We start from the raw sequence: 18,666 nt of genomic DNA, 5'->3' as shown, positions 1-18,666 counted from the left end.
TATGTTACTATATGTGTGAAAAGTGTGTATTTTTTTTTAAAAACCTTTATTCGATTTACACACGATACACAGCCGTCAGCCTACAACCCAGGGGGGCGGCCGCTATGACATCCAACTTTGCCTGTATCACACGATACCAGTCCTCACGGTAGTCTGTCAGGTAGAAACATTAAGCATTGTGGCTTGTACGTGGTTGAGGATAAAGAAGACTAGCATTGAAGGTTTAGTTTTAAAATTTTTGATGGTACAAAACGAACAACAGAAAACACAATCACATGGCGATGGTCGATTACTGGGAGTCAAAGGGAAAGGCGGTAGGTTCTGGGTAGCATACAATGATAAGCCTGCAATTCGAGAGGGGGGGGTAGCGAGGAGAGCAATATTATACAAAATTGCTAGCATAGACCCGCAAAGTCAACTAAGGGGACAATAAGTTGTCGACAGTGTGTTCTTGTGGGGGAGTGCACAGGTTGCCACGATACGAGTTCCATTGAGACCATATTCTACCCCATTTCTTAGGCCGACCCCTAGCCACATAGACCGTTTTCTCTCTGATCATACACCAGTCCATGTTCTCCCTCCAGGCCGCTATGGTAGGTGGTCTGTGGGAACCCCAGAGTTGCGCAATGTCCCTATTGGCCACCATGTTACCAAGAGTTGCCCAAAGAGTCTGAGCCGTGTTATAGTCCGTGGGTTCCCAGACATTGAGAAGACACCTTCTGACCTCGGGCAAGAGGGAGACCCCAGTGACCCTTTCCATGATAGCATGCACTCTGGACCAGAAAGCAGCAACAGCCGGACACTCCCAAATAATATGCAAAAAGGTTCCACTCATTCCACAGCCGCGCTTACATAGCCCATCAAGAGAGTAACCCATTCGCACCAGACGCGGACCCGTTACATATACACGGTGGAGAATCTTCAGCTGGACAAATCGGAGATGAGCAGGTATGGCCACCTCCTATGGGGAGGAGACGGCCATTTGCCAATCCTCGTCATCCAGTTCAAGGCCATCTGCGGTCCACGAGGCTCTGAGGCGCCCAAGCCAGTCAGCCCTGTTGTTGATGAGCTTCTTGTAAAGCAGCGATATGGTACTGTCAGGCAAATAGCCATCAAGGATGCGGTCCTCTAAAGGCGAGGATTCAGGAATCTCAGTCCCCGGGGGGAAAACTGGGAGCAATGCGTGTCGCACTTGAATATACCTGAAGTATTCCTTATCATCAAGCTCATATTCCAGCTTAAGCACCTCAAAAGTCTTGACGTGCCCCTTGGACCAGAGATCCTCCACTCTGCTGATACTGATCATCTCCCATTTATCGAATCCTTTCGTTCTCCACAAATCGCCCAATCGATCAGAATCATACAGCGGGGTCATACGAGTCAATCTACCACTCCATCCCGTAGCAGCAGTAGCATCTCGCCACACTCGCACAGCAATTTTTGTAGGGCCAGTCAGGGCTTCCAGTGGCTTCTTGGAATACAGCGCCCTGCTAAAATTCCCGCCCGGCAAGAGATGCTTATCCTTTGAAAAGGCGGGAGTATGGCCAGGGGCGTAAGTTACATGGTTGACGGCGCTTAGCTGTGAGGCCCAGTAATAGCGTCTGATATCAGGGAGGGCGATGCCACCGTCATACCACGCCAAAGTGAGCTTGGGTAAGGAAATACGAGCACGCCCATCCCAGATCAGCCGCCTCTGAAGGCCTTCGACTGCACGGAAATACGCCGAAGGTATAGGGTCATAAAAATTCTGAAGTGCATAAATAAATCTGGGAAGCGACATCATCTTAAACAGAGCCGTGCGACCCAATGGGGAAAGGGGAAGTCGTCGCCATCGTAGAACATCAAGTTTAAGCCTCTGGAGAGGGGCCAGAAGATTACGTTCATAACGGACATCGGAGTTTAGTGAGACATAAATCCCCAAGTACCGAAAACCAGACTCAGCCACCTGTATTGGAAATCTACGGGGCAGCGGGGGGAGATCTCCAGCCAAAACGGAGACGCATTACTTGGACCAGTTGATGACAAGCCCTGAGTTCTTACCGAAAGAGGTGAGAACATCGAAAAGCACATTCAGAGACTTTCGGGGGGAGGTGAGGTACAGAAGAATGTCGTCAGCGTATAGCGAGACACGATCTTCAAAGTCAGGGGACCACCGGATGCCCCTTATGGAGGGCTCCCAGCGAAGCCACTCAGCCAATGGTTCCAAAGCAAGGGCGAATAGTAACGGCGACAGTGGACAGCCCTGGCGGGTGCCACGTCCGAGTGCGAAAGTACCAGAGACCCTGCCATTCACTAACACCTGGGGTAGTGGTCGTTCATAAAGGAGCCGCACCCAGGCGATGAATTGAGAGCCGAACCCGAACTTAGCGAGAGCCGCCCAGAGATACGGCCATTCTATCGGGTCAAAGGCCATAGTAGCATCGAGGGAGGCCAAAATGGCCTACTCCGTAAGAGTCCCAGCTCTCGAGAGAACTCCATGGAGTCTCCTGAGATTAAGGGCGGTATTCCGGTGCGGGATGAAACCGGATTGATCCGGATGGATCAGGTCTCCAACTACCTTAACCAGTCGATTAGCAAGCAATTTAGCTAGAATCTTGGGTTCAGCATTGAGCAGTGAAATGGGCCGGTACGAAGCACACCGATCGCACGGCTTACCTTCCTTGTGAATGACAACGATGGTGGCCAGATGCTGATCAGCAGGAAGGCCACCATTATCGAGAGCCTCGACAAACATATCCCTCAAATAAGGAGCCATTTTGACAGGCCGTAGCTTGTACAGCTCAATGGGTAATACGTTGTGCCCCATGCCTTGCCCGACCAAAGCGCGCGGATGGCACCGACGATCTCATCCACTGTAATGGGAGCGTCCATCAAGGATCTATCCTCATCAGAGAGGCAGGGTAACGCGATATCACGTAACAGTAGGCGGGAATCACACTCATCCCTGTCGCTCACCGAGGCATAGACCGTCTGGAAGTGGTCCACGAAACAATCAACAATTCCAGTAGGGTCAGACACAAAATCCCAAGACGGCATCTCAATCAACTGCACCACTCGATTTGCTCTCTCTTTCTTGTCCAGCCACGCAATGAGTTTACCCGCCTTATCACCCACATCATAGAGTCTACCCTGCTGCTCACTGCACATAGCCCTAGCAGCATCGGTGACCAGGGCCCTATAGTCGGCCTGTTTCAGAGCCAGGGAGTGAAGAGTGGCAGGGGTATCGTTCCCACCCAGGGCGCCCTCGAGCACACCTATTTCATCTTCAAGGCGCGTCAGCTCACCATTCCTGGCCTTTTTAGCAGTGGCAATCAATGACAGTGAACAACCCCGAATCACAGTCTTGAAAGCTTCCCACAGTGAGACAGAAGAGGAAACAGACCCCACATTTAGATCAAAGTAGCAATCAATAGCCTTGACCAGCTCGGAACGTGTCTTGGGATTTCTTAAATGCCAGGGATTAATAGGAGCAACTCTCCCTGCACTACCCGCCCCAACAGCAACACTTAGCCACAAGGGAGAGTGATCAGAAATACCCCTCGGGAGATGACGAACATCTCGCACTGATGAAGATTGGGCTGACGGCAATAAGAAGTAGTCAATTCTGGAAAGACTACCGTGGGCCCCAGAGTGAAAAGTGTATTGTAATTGCACAGGATGTAGCATCCTCCAACTATCCACCAACCCAAAAGTGTCCAGGAGCTCGGAGAGCCACCTCTGGGAGTTCGGTAAGGCCCTGGGCGGGTAGCGATCAGAATCGCCCGAGACCACAGAATTAAAATCCCCTCCAAGAAGAAGGAGACCATCAGGAAGCTCTAGCAAAAGCCTCCCTAGGTCGGCATAGGTAGTGGCTTGTAGACCCGGGGGGGCATACAGGTTTACTATAGAGAGCCTTTTGCCCTCCCAACTCCCCGAAACTGCAACATATCGACCCCTGTCATCGAGCGCCACATCGTCTATTTCGAGGGCCAGGGAGGACCGGATCAGAATGCCCACCCCTCTAGAGCCAGAAGTGAAACCAGAATGTGCCACCAGCTTGTAGCCATGCCTATTCATTGCCTGGCAAGCATTCCCTATCAAATGGGTCTCTTGCAACAATACAAAATCAGGGAAATGGCGTCTAAGGAATTGAGAGACAACACCACATTTTATCTTATCCCCTAACCCGTTAACCTTCCAGGATAGCAACCTCAACTCACCACCCCCATCCCGGAAACGGACCATTGCCCTCCCCCCTCGACACCCAGCGACAGAAGGATAAAAGCAACGTGTACAATGCCATGTGAAAGTAACGAACACAAAAACAATAACACTTCCCCCCTCCCCCCAACCACCCCCGGTTTCAACACCCCCCACCCTGCACCCCTGCGTACGACTCGAGAGCCACCCCAACATGCAGTGTGCCTGTCGCCCCTTCATAACTACACTACACAAAGAACCCAGGAGGAGGAAGAAGAGTCCCCTTACACCCGAACCACCCTCGGGCTCAACACAAACAATAGTGTGACAAATGGCATAACTCAGCTGATAAGCAAGTAAATGAAACCGGACATCAGGAACCACAATGTCACTCCCGATCCACCGGGGCGCCCGTTCAGATCGTCTCGTTTAGGCAGTGAATCAAGCCAGTCACTGGCGCAGTCTGGTCGATCAAAGAAAAAGGCCCGCTCCTCATGTTCGATGCGCAGTCGAGACGGAAATAACATAGCATACTTAAATCCAAGATCTCGTAGTCGCCTCTTAACCCCCTGAAACCCCATCCTTTGTCGCTGGACCTGCGGAGTAAAGTCTAGGTAGATGTTGACCGTGCAGTTGTCAATATTCAAGGGGCCCCGACCTCGGGAGGCTTGCAGGATAGCGTCTCTATCACGAAAGTGAAAAAGCCGTGCGATGATGGGCCTTGGGGGGGCCCCCTGTTGAATCTTCCCGCCCGGGAAACGGTATGCACGTTCAACAGCGAAGAATTTGCTTGAGTCCCGCGGGGGCCAGATGGTTGAGGATCAGATCTTCGACAAGCAGGTCAACAGTGGTGCTATCGGGTTTTTCCGGCACTCCCACCAAGCGTATGTTGTTACGCCGGGCCCTATTTTCATGCTCGTCCAGTCTTCGAGCCATCGAGTCGTACGACGCTCTCAGGTTGCCAATCTCCGACTGCGCGTCCGCCACATCCGTGATAAGACTGGAGGTCTTCAAATCCACGGCCTTGACCCTCTAATTAGTTTTGGCGAGGTCCGCTCTAATGAGTGTAACGTCGACCGCCACAGTATCAATCTTGGAGGCCAGGGCTTCATATTGTTGTCCCATATCCGCTTTCATCACCGTGATGGCACTCATCAAGTCCTGGAGAGAAACCTCAGAAGGCTCGACAGAGTCTGTCTTGGGGTCAGCAAAAGCGCGGCTGGGACCGCCGGGGAAGCCCTTCGGTTGTGTATACAGATCCATGACATTAGTCTGAGTGAGTCCCCCGCGGACCGGCGTCTTGGTCTTGCGCTTCTCGGACTCAGGTTTGGAGGCCATATTGGGATCAGCGCCCCGAAGGGGCCTTCTGGACCTGGTGCAAATGGCCGACGCCCGCGGGATACCAAGTCCACATTTTAGGGCCAAAACTGGAAAATGCAGCTTGAGCAGTATGCCGAGGAAGTGGGGATGTGGCCGGGCACCACAGCGGTAAAGTTGCACCGCCGTGGGAGACGATCCGCTTGTAGAGCAATCACTCGAGGGTCCGGGGAGAAAACGAAACTGAAAGTGACAATCAGGCCGACTAGGGAGACGTCCCTCCGGCCGCTGTTGTTGAATTACTCCCCGGCCCAAGGAAGCAGCCAAGTCCCCGATCACGCTCGGGGTGAGCCCAGATAGCTGAAGTCGGCGTAGAATCGGTTCCCGACGTCCAAATTCGATTTCTGAAAGGATATCAGGATCAGCGAGAGTAGATCTTCAAAAGCCCATCAATAGAACCAGGATATTATAAGGATATTTGCGAGAGGGCGGCGTGGGTCTCGGGAGCTCTCTGCTCACGCGACCATCTAGGACGCCCGCGTAGCTCCTCCTCCGAAAAGTGTGTATTTATTCATTTATTTTAATTAATGATTTTTGTTATTTAATTTTTGCGTAATTTAATTCTGTAGCGGGTTGTGGGTTTATAGGGGAATAGGGTGGGAAGTAATTTAATTATGAATAATTAGATATGTAAATTTATTTATTGCTATTTATTTATAATTAATTGGTAATTACTTTTTATTTGGTGATTAATTAAATTTTAATTGCCAATTAATTTTATTTCATTGATTAATTGATAATTATGTAAATTTTACTAATTTGTTTTCTGTAGCGGGTTGTGGGTTTATAGGAGAATAGGGTGGGAAGTAATTTAATTATAATTAATTAAATATGTTAATTTATTTATTGGTATTTATTTTTAATTAATTGTTAATTAGTTTTTTATTGCGAATTAATTAATTGTTAATTTGTAATTAATTGGTATTAATAGGTAACTAATTGTAATAATTCATTTTAATTTGTATTTTTAATTGATTAATTATTATATTATATTAAATTGGTAATTACTTTTAATTCATTTTTTATAGATATTAATATATATGGTTTTTTAAAATAATATATGAAGTAGTTTTTTCCCTACTGTTGCACTCACTGGAGAGGGAATAGTAATTTTTACCCCTAAGCTATCCAACGCTTTGCCCTACTGTTGCACTCTCTAGAGTGGGAATAGTAATTTTTACCCCTACACTACCCAACGCTTTCCCTACTGTTGCACTCACTGGAGTGAGAATAGTAATTTTTACGCCTACGCTATCCAACGCTTTCCCTACTGTTGCACTCTCTGGAGTGGGAATAGTAATTTGTACCCCTACGCTATCCAACGCTTTGCCTACATTTGCACTCTCTGGAGTGGGAATAGTAATTTTTACCCCTACGCTATCCAACGCTTTCCCTACTGTTGCACTCACTGGAGTGGGAATAGTAATTTTTACCCCTACGCTATTCAACGCTTTCCCTACTGTTGCACTCTCTGGAGAGGGAATAGTAATTTTTACACTCCCACGGTAATAATATTGTATAATTTTTAATTATATTATGTTAATATATATATGTTTTAACAAATAACATTTTATTATTTTTTTATAATTTAATTTTAAATTTTTTAATTTTACATAATTATTAAGAAATTCGATATTTTTACAAAGTATATATTTTTCAACGATATTTTGGAGTCGATATTTTTGTACTTACCTGTTTGTAGATAGGACTACGATATTTTGTTTTTCGATATTTTGGAGTCGATATTTTTAGTTGTCTTTATTATGTCCCTCGATATTATGTCAGTGATCCCATTCTAATCTATCTTTCTTTTGCCTAACATGCAACCTCAGTTTGGATCCAGGCATATGAAAATCAGTCTTGACACTATTCGAATAGGAACCGTCCAGCCCAACATGCCAGGCCAGGTCTTCCCTGAATGGAAACACAAGGAACCCAAGACTGGCTTTGCGGTGCAAATGGGACTAAGCTGAAAAGTGAAGATTGAAACTTATCTTGGGTCGCTTGTGTTCTACAGTTATGGTAAACTAGAGTATATATAAATTCATAGTCTCTGTAGTTCAATAAGTGCAGTATGATGGGTCTGGGAGCCCGTACGCTGGAAGGTCGAGGCTCAAGGGTCTGGTGTTGCCTATTCACAACAAGTTCTTTTGAAGAGAGTGTGTATCAATGAATCTTCCCAAGGAATTTTTCCATGACCAACTCAACCCTTTTATAATCAGTGCAACCGTAATGTTTAATAAGTAATGGGGATCTCAACCATACTGTAAGCCAGGCATGCAACGCCCATTGGGCTGAAAGTGCTTCAGTAACCCTTTCCATTTTGTGTCTGAGCTCAGGCTGTTGCTGCAGCTCGAGCTGCTGGGAGCTCGGCTGAGCAGTGTCTGGAGTCTAATCTCCGGCACGACCGAGTTTTTCACAAGTCCTTAAAGACCATTTGCATATTTACATACCTTTGTAAACTGGTTACCAAGGCTGTTTGTTTTTGTGGTTCCATTACCACCTGGGCCCCCCTCTGCCTATTCCTTACATTTGGATTTGACTTTTTGCTGCTTTAGTGTGAGAATGCATTTCATGAAAATGAATAGAAAGTAGGGTTACCAAAATGAAATATTCCAGCCATTTACTGTTTAAAGAGCCTGCAAAGGCCTTGTCTTGACACCAAATAGCTTTCTAAATAAAATAGTATATATTCATTTGTAATGTGACTTTTCAATCATTGTTCCCTTTATTTCTCAGTAATGGATCATTTAGGCAGCCCTAGAACACAATTAAAAATGTTTCCTATTTATATTTGCCATTCCAAGTATGCACAGATAAGTGCCGAAAATAGGCTTTAGGCGACTGCTTATTTTGTACCATCTGGGACACCAATGTAATGAGCTGGCAACCCTAATCACAAGACTAGAAGTTTGTTGCAGGATGAGCACAATATTTATTTCCTTCCCCCTGGACCCTGAATAATACCATAATAGCAATAGTTTAACTTATATGTGAAACCTAACCCCAGCCCTCAATACATCCTGAATTACTTCAAGTGTCTGGGAATGCATCCTGCATTCAGACATCCCACTCCTCATTCTCACCCTTCAATTTCACACTCACCCTGCACTCACAGTGATCTCTCTGCATTCACAAAGCGATCATCACGAAGGTCGCGCAGAGCCACTATCTGTCTGGCATAGGTCAAAGCAAACTCAGTAGTCCCCAATTCAATAAATGTCGCTCATGGAAAGCAGGGCATCATTATGAGCAGTCCACAAGGCATTGGCAGAGGGGGGTGAATGGAGTATCCCATTATGTGCGTGCAGCAGAATCCTGACAGCCATTTCTACACTTGAGTGGGGAAAGTACATTTCCATTAAAAGCAGTGTTTCAGAAGCAGTGGCATTACATTGATTAAACAGTGTAATGAAGCACGAAGAAATTCACAATTCTGCACAATTTCAAGGGGAGCACAGTAAATGTGCATCCTTCTTTAGATCCGAATCAATGAATCTCCTCCACTTTGCGCACAAAGTCAATAGATAAAAAAGGCTTGAAAATAGAACCTGTAGAGAAGGAGATGTGTTTTTTTTTTATTTGGGTCATAGAATCAGTTGCTTTTCAGTAGCCATCCTAACCATCAGGCATGGAGGTTCTGTCCTGCAAGGGTTGGCTATGACCCATCATGAGAGTCTCCGGTGAGGGTCTGCTGTGACCTACATGTATGCCATTGACTTCAGAGCGATAAACGCAGTTGTCCATGGACGATGTTTGTCCATGTAATCATCCCTCTCACTTCTCTCTCTGCTTCCATCTCATCCACCATCCATTTGTCTCTTTATGTTCCAGTCCGATGTCTACGCTCCTCGGACCTTGAATTTGCAGTAGTCCCCTGGTTTAAGCGCAGCCGTGCTGGTGGCCGTTCTTTTCGAGTACGTGCTGCGGCTTTGTGGAATTCCCTTCCTGTAGAGATACGTACCCTCGGTGATCTGCTGTCGTTTCGCAGGGCCGTTAAGACCTTCTTATTTCCCTAATCTGTTTTCCTTTGGTTTCCCCTTTTAGCTGTGTTATGTTGGTACCTTGTCAGACGCCAGGACGCTCCTTTGCTGGAGCAGCTGTGCGCGTAATAAATGCTCATAACATAACATAACATAACATAACATTGCTGTTGTGCCTACAGTATTCCTACTTATGTCTAAAGCACAGTCGCTCTTCCTCACTTTTCTCTACTGGCCGGTTTACTCTAGAACCCCAACAGGATGTTCTGTTAAGAGTCCTATGGTAATAGCTGCCCTATGCAGTACTTGGGCTACCACATATTTCTGGGACTTATCCCATGCCGGACTCACATTTACGCGCACATCTCAAACCATATCACATACTCTTCTCATCCACTCTAACTATATACACCATTTTTATCAGACCCTCATATTTGCATCCTGATTTAAATCTCAATTAACCATAAATCTACTGTTTCTTCAAAAGGAAACCCTACATTTTAATGACATATGGGTTTGACAATACCTCTGATACACTGTGGTACCTCTGTCATGTAAAATTCAGGAAATTATGGTGGGTAAGACCCCAAACTTACTCATAAGTATCTTTGAATTAAAACAGCAAATGGACATCAATGGATGAATTGGGTAATGTGCGCTGACAAAGGTGTCTGTCCATCAATTGTTCTTTTTGCATTTGTCACCCAGAGTGGGACGGGTATGCCCAGACGTGGGTCCAGTGCTCTCCATGCCACTGGAGTTAAGCTATCCTGGCTGATGAGGGCTGAAAGCCCGAAACCGGCCCTAGGATGCTTGTTTCCAGTCCAGGGAGACCTGGCCTGGTAGTTTGGGCTGGACTGGTCCAATTGGGCGCAGGATCAAGACATATTTACATACGGCTGGGTCCAAACTGGAATGGCCTGGTGAGAAAAAAACGATGGATTTAGGCCGAGATCTCTGTACTGGGGCAATGTATGACATTGTTCTGCATTCTATCCATCAATTGTTCTTTTTGCATTTGTCACCCCGAGTAGGACAGGTATGCCCAGACATGGGTCCCGTGCTCTCTCCATGCCACTGGAGTCAAGCTAACCCGGCTGATGAGGGCTGAAAGCCCGAAACCGGTCCTAGGATATTCGTTTCCAGTCCATGGAGGACCGGGCCTAGCAGATCGGGCTTGACTGTTCGCATTGGGCGCAGGGTCAAGACTGATTTGAATATGGCAAGGTCCAAACTGGAATGGCATGGTGAGCAAAAAAACGATGGATTTAGGCTCAGATCTCTGCACTGGGGTGAATGTATGACATTGTTCTGCATTCTGTCCATCAATTGTTCTCTTTGCATTTGTCCCCCCGAGTGGGACGGGTATGCCCAGACGTAGGTCCCGTCCTCTCCATGCCACTGGAGTCAAGCTATCTCGGCTGATCAGGGCCGAAAGCCCGAAACCGGTCCTAGGATGCTTGTTTTCAATCCAGGGAGGACCTGGCCTAGCAGTTCGGGCTGGACCATTCCCCTTGGGCGCTGGGTCAGGACTGATTTGCATATGGCGGGGTCCAAACTGGAATGGCGAGCAAAAAAACGATGGATTTAGACCCAGATCTCTATACTGAGGTGAGTGCAGGACATTGTGCTACATTCTGTCCATCAATTGTTCTTTTTGCAAAGGTGTGTGGCAGAATTTCAGATAGCGTTTTTCTCTTTATCCAAATTGTCAAATTTTGCAAAGATCTTAATTACCACCCTTAGCAAAAGTCTCAGCATTACATAATAACTGTCACCAAAACATAGTTTACTCTGTTTGGTGTCATTACTTCCATTCCCGCAAAGCTGGAAAGCATGTGCAGCGTAGTTCTCTGCCAGTTGTCCATTTGAGGAGCTATTCTATACGCAACAGCATTGTGCCCATCAAAGAGCATTGTTTTATGCGAAGTATGTCTAAGGCAGCTGGTGTTAAATAAGAGTATGTGCAACATAAAGTGTAACATAAGTCGCGTAAATACTAAAGCAAAAAACTTTGCAACCATTGTGAAGTTGCAAAGTTTTCCACAAACATTGCATGAAAATGCAATCTTTGCATACATCTAGTTTCAGATGAACACAAAAAGCGCAGGATTTGATCTCTCTTCCAAAAACATCTTCAGCATTATCGTTTGTGTGCTGTATACATTTATCAGTAAAACAGTATGTCTGAGCAAATGCAATGCTCATTTCAATTAAAGATGTGTTGTCTGTAATGGCAGTATGTTACTACACCATGCATACTCCACTTTACCCTAATCCACTCTACTCCGCACCGTTCCATGCCACTGCACTCTACTCTGCACCACTTCACACACGCTACTCCACATTGCATCACTGCACTCTGCTCTGCACCATTCCATTCTATGCCTCTCTACTCTACACCTCTTTACTCTATGCCTATGCACTCTGTAGGAGAATAGGAACTGCTTCCTATGGTTACCCCCATTTTTTGCTGTGTTTCACTGGTTTATCGACTTTAGTCTGGCTGGGCCCTGCTAATCAGGACCACAGGCTAGCTGTGCTCTCTCTAAATTGATTACCTGTACATTAGGTACACTCCAGATTGGTTACTGGGTTACCCTTATGAGTCCCTAGTATACGGTACCTTAGGTATCAAGGGCATAGGTACACATGAGGCCTAGAAGGGGCTGAAGCATGTATTATGCCACCCTGGGAAGCCTTCCAAAATGGCACCACCGGTCTGCACTTGCAGCCTGGGTAAGGTGGTGTAAGCACCCCTTACTTAGTGATAGCATACCTATATTATTATTATTATTATATTTGGGTTTGTAAAGCGCACAGATACCCTAGGGTTTCCCGGCGCTGGCAGAGAAAAAGAAGCAGAGAAGACAAAAGAGGGGGGGGAAGGATTAGGCGGAGAACAACCAAGTTTTCACACCTTTCCTGAATTTGAGATGACATGTTTCAAAACGCAAAGGGATGGGAAGGGTGTTCCAGAGTGATGGCGCCAGGTAAGAGAAAGAACGGCCACCAACTCTAGTGCGTTTGAACCGGGGAACTGAAAAGGTACCTAGGGAGGAAGATCTAAGAGTGCGTGATGGGCAGTATGGCTGAACCAAGGTGGAGAGGTAGGGGGGGGAATTGCCAATTTTAATCGTATGCATATAACATAAGGCTTTGAATTTAGCCCTAGATTCTATACGCAACCAATGTAGGCTGTGCAGAGAGGCGGTGGCCGAGGCAGTTCTGGGCAAGTTGCATAGTAAACGGGCAGCCATATTTTGCACCACTTGCAGTTTACGTGTCACCTCCTTACAGGCACCTAGGAGGAGTACGTTTGCCGTAATCCAGTCTGGATGTCACTAGGGCCTGCACCACTGTTCTTTGAGTGTCAAGAGGAAGCATCCATGTGATTTTCCTCAGCCACCTGATGATGTTTGTACAGGTGGCTGAGACTTTCACCACATGTTGCCTCATGGACAGTTGGTCATCGAAGGTGACCCCAAGATTGCGGGCTGTGGTAGATGGAATAGGCACGGGACCCATTTGCTGCGGCCAGTGCTGTGGACCCCAGAGAGTGGTATCAGGGCTCGGTCTCATCACCGTTGAGCTTCAGTCTGTTGATCTGCATCCAGTTGGCGATGTTAGTGAGCCCAGTGCGAAGAGATGAGGTGGGGGAATGTTTATTAGAAGAAAGAGAAAAAATAATTTGGGTATCGTCAGCATACGAAAAAATGGATAGACCAGATTGCTCTGCAAGAGAGGCAAGGGGGCTGACGTAAAAGATTAAAGAAAAGGGGACTAAGAATGGAACCTTGGGGCACACCGTGGGGGGAGGAGTGGGCCAGGGAAGAAGAAGTGGGGGAAAGACCTGAAAGGTGCGTGCTGAAAGAAAACTGGCGATCCAGGCAAGGGCTGAGCCGCGAATGCCCGCCGACTTTAGGGTGGAGAGAAGGATGTCATGGGAGACGGTGTCGAATGCGGCGCTCAAATCCAGTAGGATGAGCGCCACCGTCTCCCATCTGTCCACCTGCTGTCTAATAGTCTCCGTGACTCCTAAGAGGGTGGATTCCGTGGAGAATCCTGCCCTGAAGCCAGACTGGGAAGGGTGAAGGAAATTAGTGGCTTCAATATGAGAGGTGAGGCAGAGGTTGATGTGTTTTTCTAACACTTTGGCAAAGCAGGGAAGCAGGGATATGGGTCTAAAGTTGGCGGGGTTGTTAATATCCGCATTGACCTTTTTCAGGAGGGGAACCACCATAGCGTGCTTCCAAGCTGTTGGTACAGTTGCTTCCGAAAGAGAGGCATTCAAAAGGGCTAAAATAGGAAGAAGTGAGGGAATAGCTAAGGTACTGAGGATTTGAGGAGGCATCGCATCCAGTGGGGAGCCGGACTTGATCCCGACCAGAAGTTTCAGAAAGTGTGCAGAGGAAATAGGATCCCATTTATCAATTAAGGGATAAGGGGACGAAGTAGTGACCTGGGAGAGAGATATATCGGAATCTTCTTGCTGGAGGGGGCTGTATTGAACCTGTGGAGAGGCATTAAAGCCAGCATAGATATGGTCTATTTTCTCCGTGAAGAAATTGGCAAGTGCGTTGCATTGAGTATTATCCAGACAGGGGGCTTTAGGCGCGCATGACTGTCCAGAGAGCTCTTGAACTGCTCTGAATAGGGCCTTTGGGCGGTTTTGGGCTAATAATATGGAAGTGTTAACATAGTTAGCCCTGGCTGATTTGCATAGTGAGTGGTATTTGCGAAGTTCCGTCTTGTACTTTTCCTTATCAGAGAGGGAGTAATTGGATCTCCAGATGCGCTCCAATTTTTTGCACATGGACTTAGCACATTTTAACTGCTCATTAAACCAGGGGGCGGGGGGGTGGGTAAAGTTATGTTTACCTTTACGGACTGGAAGACAGGTATCAATGGCAGAAGACAGCCAGGTATGGATTAGACTTTCATCTTTAGTAGTGATGATATTGGGGAGGGAAGGTAATGTCTTAGCAAGCTGGCCGTTAAGTTGTGAAAGATTGAGTTTTTTCCAGTTCCTACTGGGTCTAGAAGTCTGAGCATTAGAAGATGGGTGAGGGATAGCACTAGTCTTAATGTGGAATTCTACTATGTGGTGATCTGACCAAGTGATGGGTCTAGAAGGGAGGCAGGTAATTGTGTCAAGATTGGAGAAGACGGGGTCAAGTAAATTACCTGCCTTGTGATTGGGACCAGAATTATGTAAATGTAAGTTGAGGGCAGCTAGATCTTGCAGAAGGTGAGTACTAATGGGGCACAGCATATTGTTAAAATGTATGTTCAGATCACCAAGTAAAATGAAATTCGGAGATTCCATCAGCAGAGGAGCTATGTTGTCCGAAAGAGTAGTTGCCCATCCACCAGCTGCACCCGGCGGACGGTAGAGTAGGGCACCTGACAGGGTGTAGTTAGGGTTCAGTAGAAGTTTGAAGCGGCATGCTTCGCAATGTGGGATATCTAAATCCTCCCATTTACATGCGTAGATCCTTTTGTAAATGATGGCAATGCCACCTCCCTCCTTGCCAGGTCTGTTGCGACCCACGTAGGTGTAATTATCAGGGAGGGCTGTCGCAATATCAGGTCCGGAACAGTTGTTCAGCCAGGTCTCCGTAAGAAACAGGGCAGAAGGACTGTCGGAAACAAGGAGGTCAAATATGTCCCTCTTGTGCTTAGGCAAGGACCTGCAGTTCAGGCTCAGGAAGTTAAGATCAAGGGAAGGATGGACTGGGGGAGGTATCACCTGTCGAAAGGACGAGCTCCAAAAGGTAGAATTAGAAATACAGGTAATCGATGGTTCAGAGATCAGGGCCAGTGTGCATGCTTGACAGGATGTAGGAGCATCCATCCCCCGTAAGCGAGGACATATAATATTGGGAGGGGGGCGGAGGTTCCATAGTGTAGAGCTGGAATAGATGAGCCTGGAAGTTATCAACTCAGGAGCAGGGGGGGTGGCGTCTGGTCCCGGACGGGCGCAGACGGGCTTAACTTAGGCGCAACTTCGGCGCGAAGTCAGCGCCCCCGCTGCGCCCGTCCGCTGCGCCTCCACCACTTCCCCATGTTAAATAGTCCCACCGTAGAGGGCGGCTAGTCCAATCACCTGCACCGTAGCACTAAGGGCACTAGTGCCACTTCCAGGGACTCGCCGCCCTAACGGCACAAAAACCGAGGCGGATCGAGTCAGAGCGGGGAAATAGGTGCACACACAATGGTATTTGCCAAATCTATTAATCAGATTTAAAATCACAGAAATATACAATTAAAATTTCTTCCTGGGAGCGAAGTTTAGCGTGGCAGCCTGCGCTGCTTCTGAAGTCTCTAGGTGTGCAAGGTCACGATCACGTGACTTAACTAGCCAATAGGAGGCCACGAGGCGAGGGTGGCTAGTCCAATCACCTGCACCGTAGCACTAAGGGCGCAAGTGCCGCTTCCAGGGACTCGCCGCTCTAACGGCACAAAAGCCGAGGCGGATCGAGTCAGAGCGGGGAAAGAGGTGCACACACAATGGTATTTGCCAAATCTATTAATCAGATTTAAAATCACAGAAATATACAATTAAAATTTCTTCCTGGGAGCGAAGTTTAGCGGGGCAGCCTGCGCTGCTTCTGAAGTCTCTAGGTGTGCAAGGTCACGATCACGTGACTTAAATAGCCAATAGGAGGCCACGAGGCAAGGGCGGCTAGTCCAATCACCTGCACCGTAGCACTAAGGGCGCAAGTGCCGCTTCCAGGGACTCGCCGCTCTAACGGCACAAAAGCCGAGGCGGATCGAGTCAGAGCGGGGAAAGAGGTGCACACACAATGGTATTTGCCAAATCTATTAATCAGATTTAAAATCACAGAATTATACAATTAAAATTTCTTCCTGGGAGCGAAGTTTAGCGTGGCAGCCTGCGCTGCTTCTGAAGTCTCTAGGTCTCTAGGTATCTACCTATATATATAGACACATATAAACCTACAAGCCACTCCTATGGCAGGACTTGACAATCCTGAAGGCAGAGTGCTTAGTTGTGTGTGAGAGGGTGCCCTAGCATGAGCTGAGCCCCCTGCAGCTTTCAGAATCCCTTCCTTATAGTTGTTCCTCTGATATAGCCATACCATATACTCCTAAGTGCATTATAATCCTTGCGGTTAATGCTAACTTTGGAATGGCTTTATCAAAACATGTTGTGTTTGGTGTCAAATGCTTTGGAATACTCCCCCCCCACCAGTTCTGGTGGGGGGGGTAGCATTCCACCCTTCTAGAGGGAGATGACATGTACCTACTGGTAAACCTGGTAGAAGTTAAACAGAGCCCCAGCATCACAAGATGGATGCTGCTGCCACAGACACAAGTCTGACCTCCTGCTGCTGGACGAAACTCCGGCAGGGGAGGCCAGGACAATAGTTTTCCTGTCCAGGGAGGTGCGAGCACCTCCCCAGACAGGCTTTAGTGTATTGGGGCAGGATGGGTTGCATTCAGTGAATGCTTTTCAGACACTGCCTGGGGCACACACGGTGTCCCCATGCATTTCCCAGTTCAAACCGGTTGCTGGGGCACTCAGCCCCAGCTCTGGTGCGAAACTGGACAAAGGGGAAGGGGTGAAACCACCCCCTCCCCAGGTCCTCCCATAGGAGGGACCCTAGAGTTAGTCCAACCCCAAAACTTGGTATAAGTATAGGGACCCAGTTACTCAGACTTTAGATTACCCTGGAAGAAACTCAGAAACAGAAATATTGAACCTTCGACATTCCATATCGACTGGAAAATGGAAGAAATCTCCCTTGGGGTCAAGGAGTGACTCCCCTGTTCAAACAGGCACCAAAAAAGCATCTATGCCGGTCTGCATTTTCAAGTTTCCCGCCGTATCCCGAATAATCTGCGACACTGGACCTGTAGCTATCACGAGAGACGTGGACCGGAACTCCTTGACATCCTGCACATTTGCTAGTGCATCAACTTCCCAAGCTTTCCCAAAGTTGTGCATTGGGCTACTTGTAGTCCAAGCCCTGTGCACCTTTTGCATTGAAGATTGAGGGCCTACACTCCACAAGTGTGCCATGGGCCCGCTTTCAGCATTTCAGCTCGAGACTCCTTCGCAATCCCTAGTCGCAATCCCTAGTCTGTTGGCTAGTATATCCCCATGAAGGTAAATCATTTGGTTCTTGGTCTTTCCTGGTTGCTCCAGACGTGCCCTGACTCTCCTCTAAAGGGTGAGTTCCTCTGACCTTGCTGGTCTGCACCAAAGCCAATCTAGTCGTCTTGCGTGCATTGCTGATGCTAAGGCTTGTCGGGACCAATCCGGATACCGACACTGCAGCACTTAACATTTAATGTGGGACAGCTCGAATCCAACTTCTGATTGTCGTTGACACCTCCTGGACCCCGTGGCTGAAGAGTCAAGCTTCACCTACATCACCTTAAGGCACCCGACATCGGCTGGCATCTTATTGTCGCCATCCTGGTCACTGGCTAGTGACCCAGATTCTGTCCCCTCTGCTTTCAGGTTCTTCAGATCTCTGATCCACCCTTCGATCCATATGGACACTTTTCTCTAGGTCGCCTGCAGCACTTCTTTGCAGCTCTCCATTGGAAATGACAACAAAACCCGACACAAAAAGACACCTATGCACCCGGCTTCCCTGGGTGAGGTAACACGAGTACTTCGGTGCTCCCGAGGGTCTTGACTCTAGAAGGGCCTAGTTCTGAAGGGGTTTTACCGTAATCCACTCCTAAGTGTCCTTAAACTCTAAAACTTTGACTTTCACTTTCTCCATTGAGGTCAATGGTGATTCGTGGCTGTGTTAAGACACTGCCCGCGTCCCCTGTGGGTCTTCTGCGTCCCTACCATGGGAGGTTCCTGGTTGCCCCAGCGGTTCTACAGGCCCTAGGCCTTGTCTCTATGCTCACAGTGGTACTTATACCACTTTCTTAGTATTTGGTTTGTGAGGGCCCTAGAGCAAAACATATACTGTGCTAATTTACTGTGTGCTATTTAAGTTCTTGTATTGTACTTTTGCCTCTAGCCTCATAAAGAGACTAGAGGGGTGTGTTTAGAATAAATACATATATTTTATATATATACCTGGTGTGGTTCTGCTTTCATTTGGTCATTCAAGAGATTATAGACTGATAAAAC

The sequence above is a fragment of the Lissotriton helveticus genome, chromosome 2_1, assembly GCF_964261635.1.
Source record: "Lissotriton helveticus chromosome 2_1, aLisHel1.1, whole genome shotgun sequence".
Classification (NCBI taxonomy): domain Eukaryota; kingdom Metazoa; phylum Chordata; class Amphibia; order Caudata; family Salamandridae; genus Lissotriton; species Lissotriton helveticus.
Note: the sequence above shows the minus strand (reverse complement) of the source record.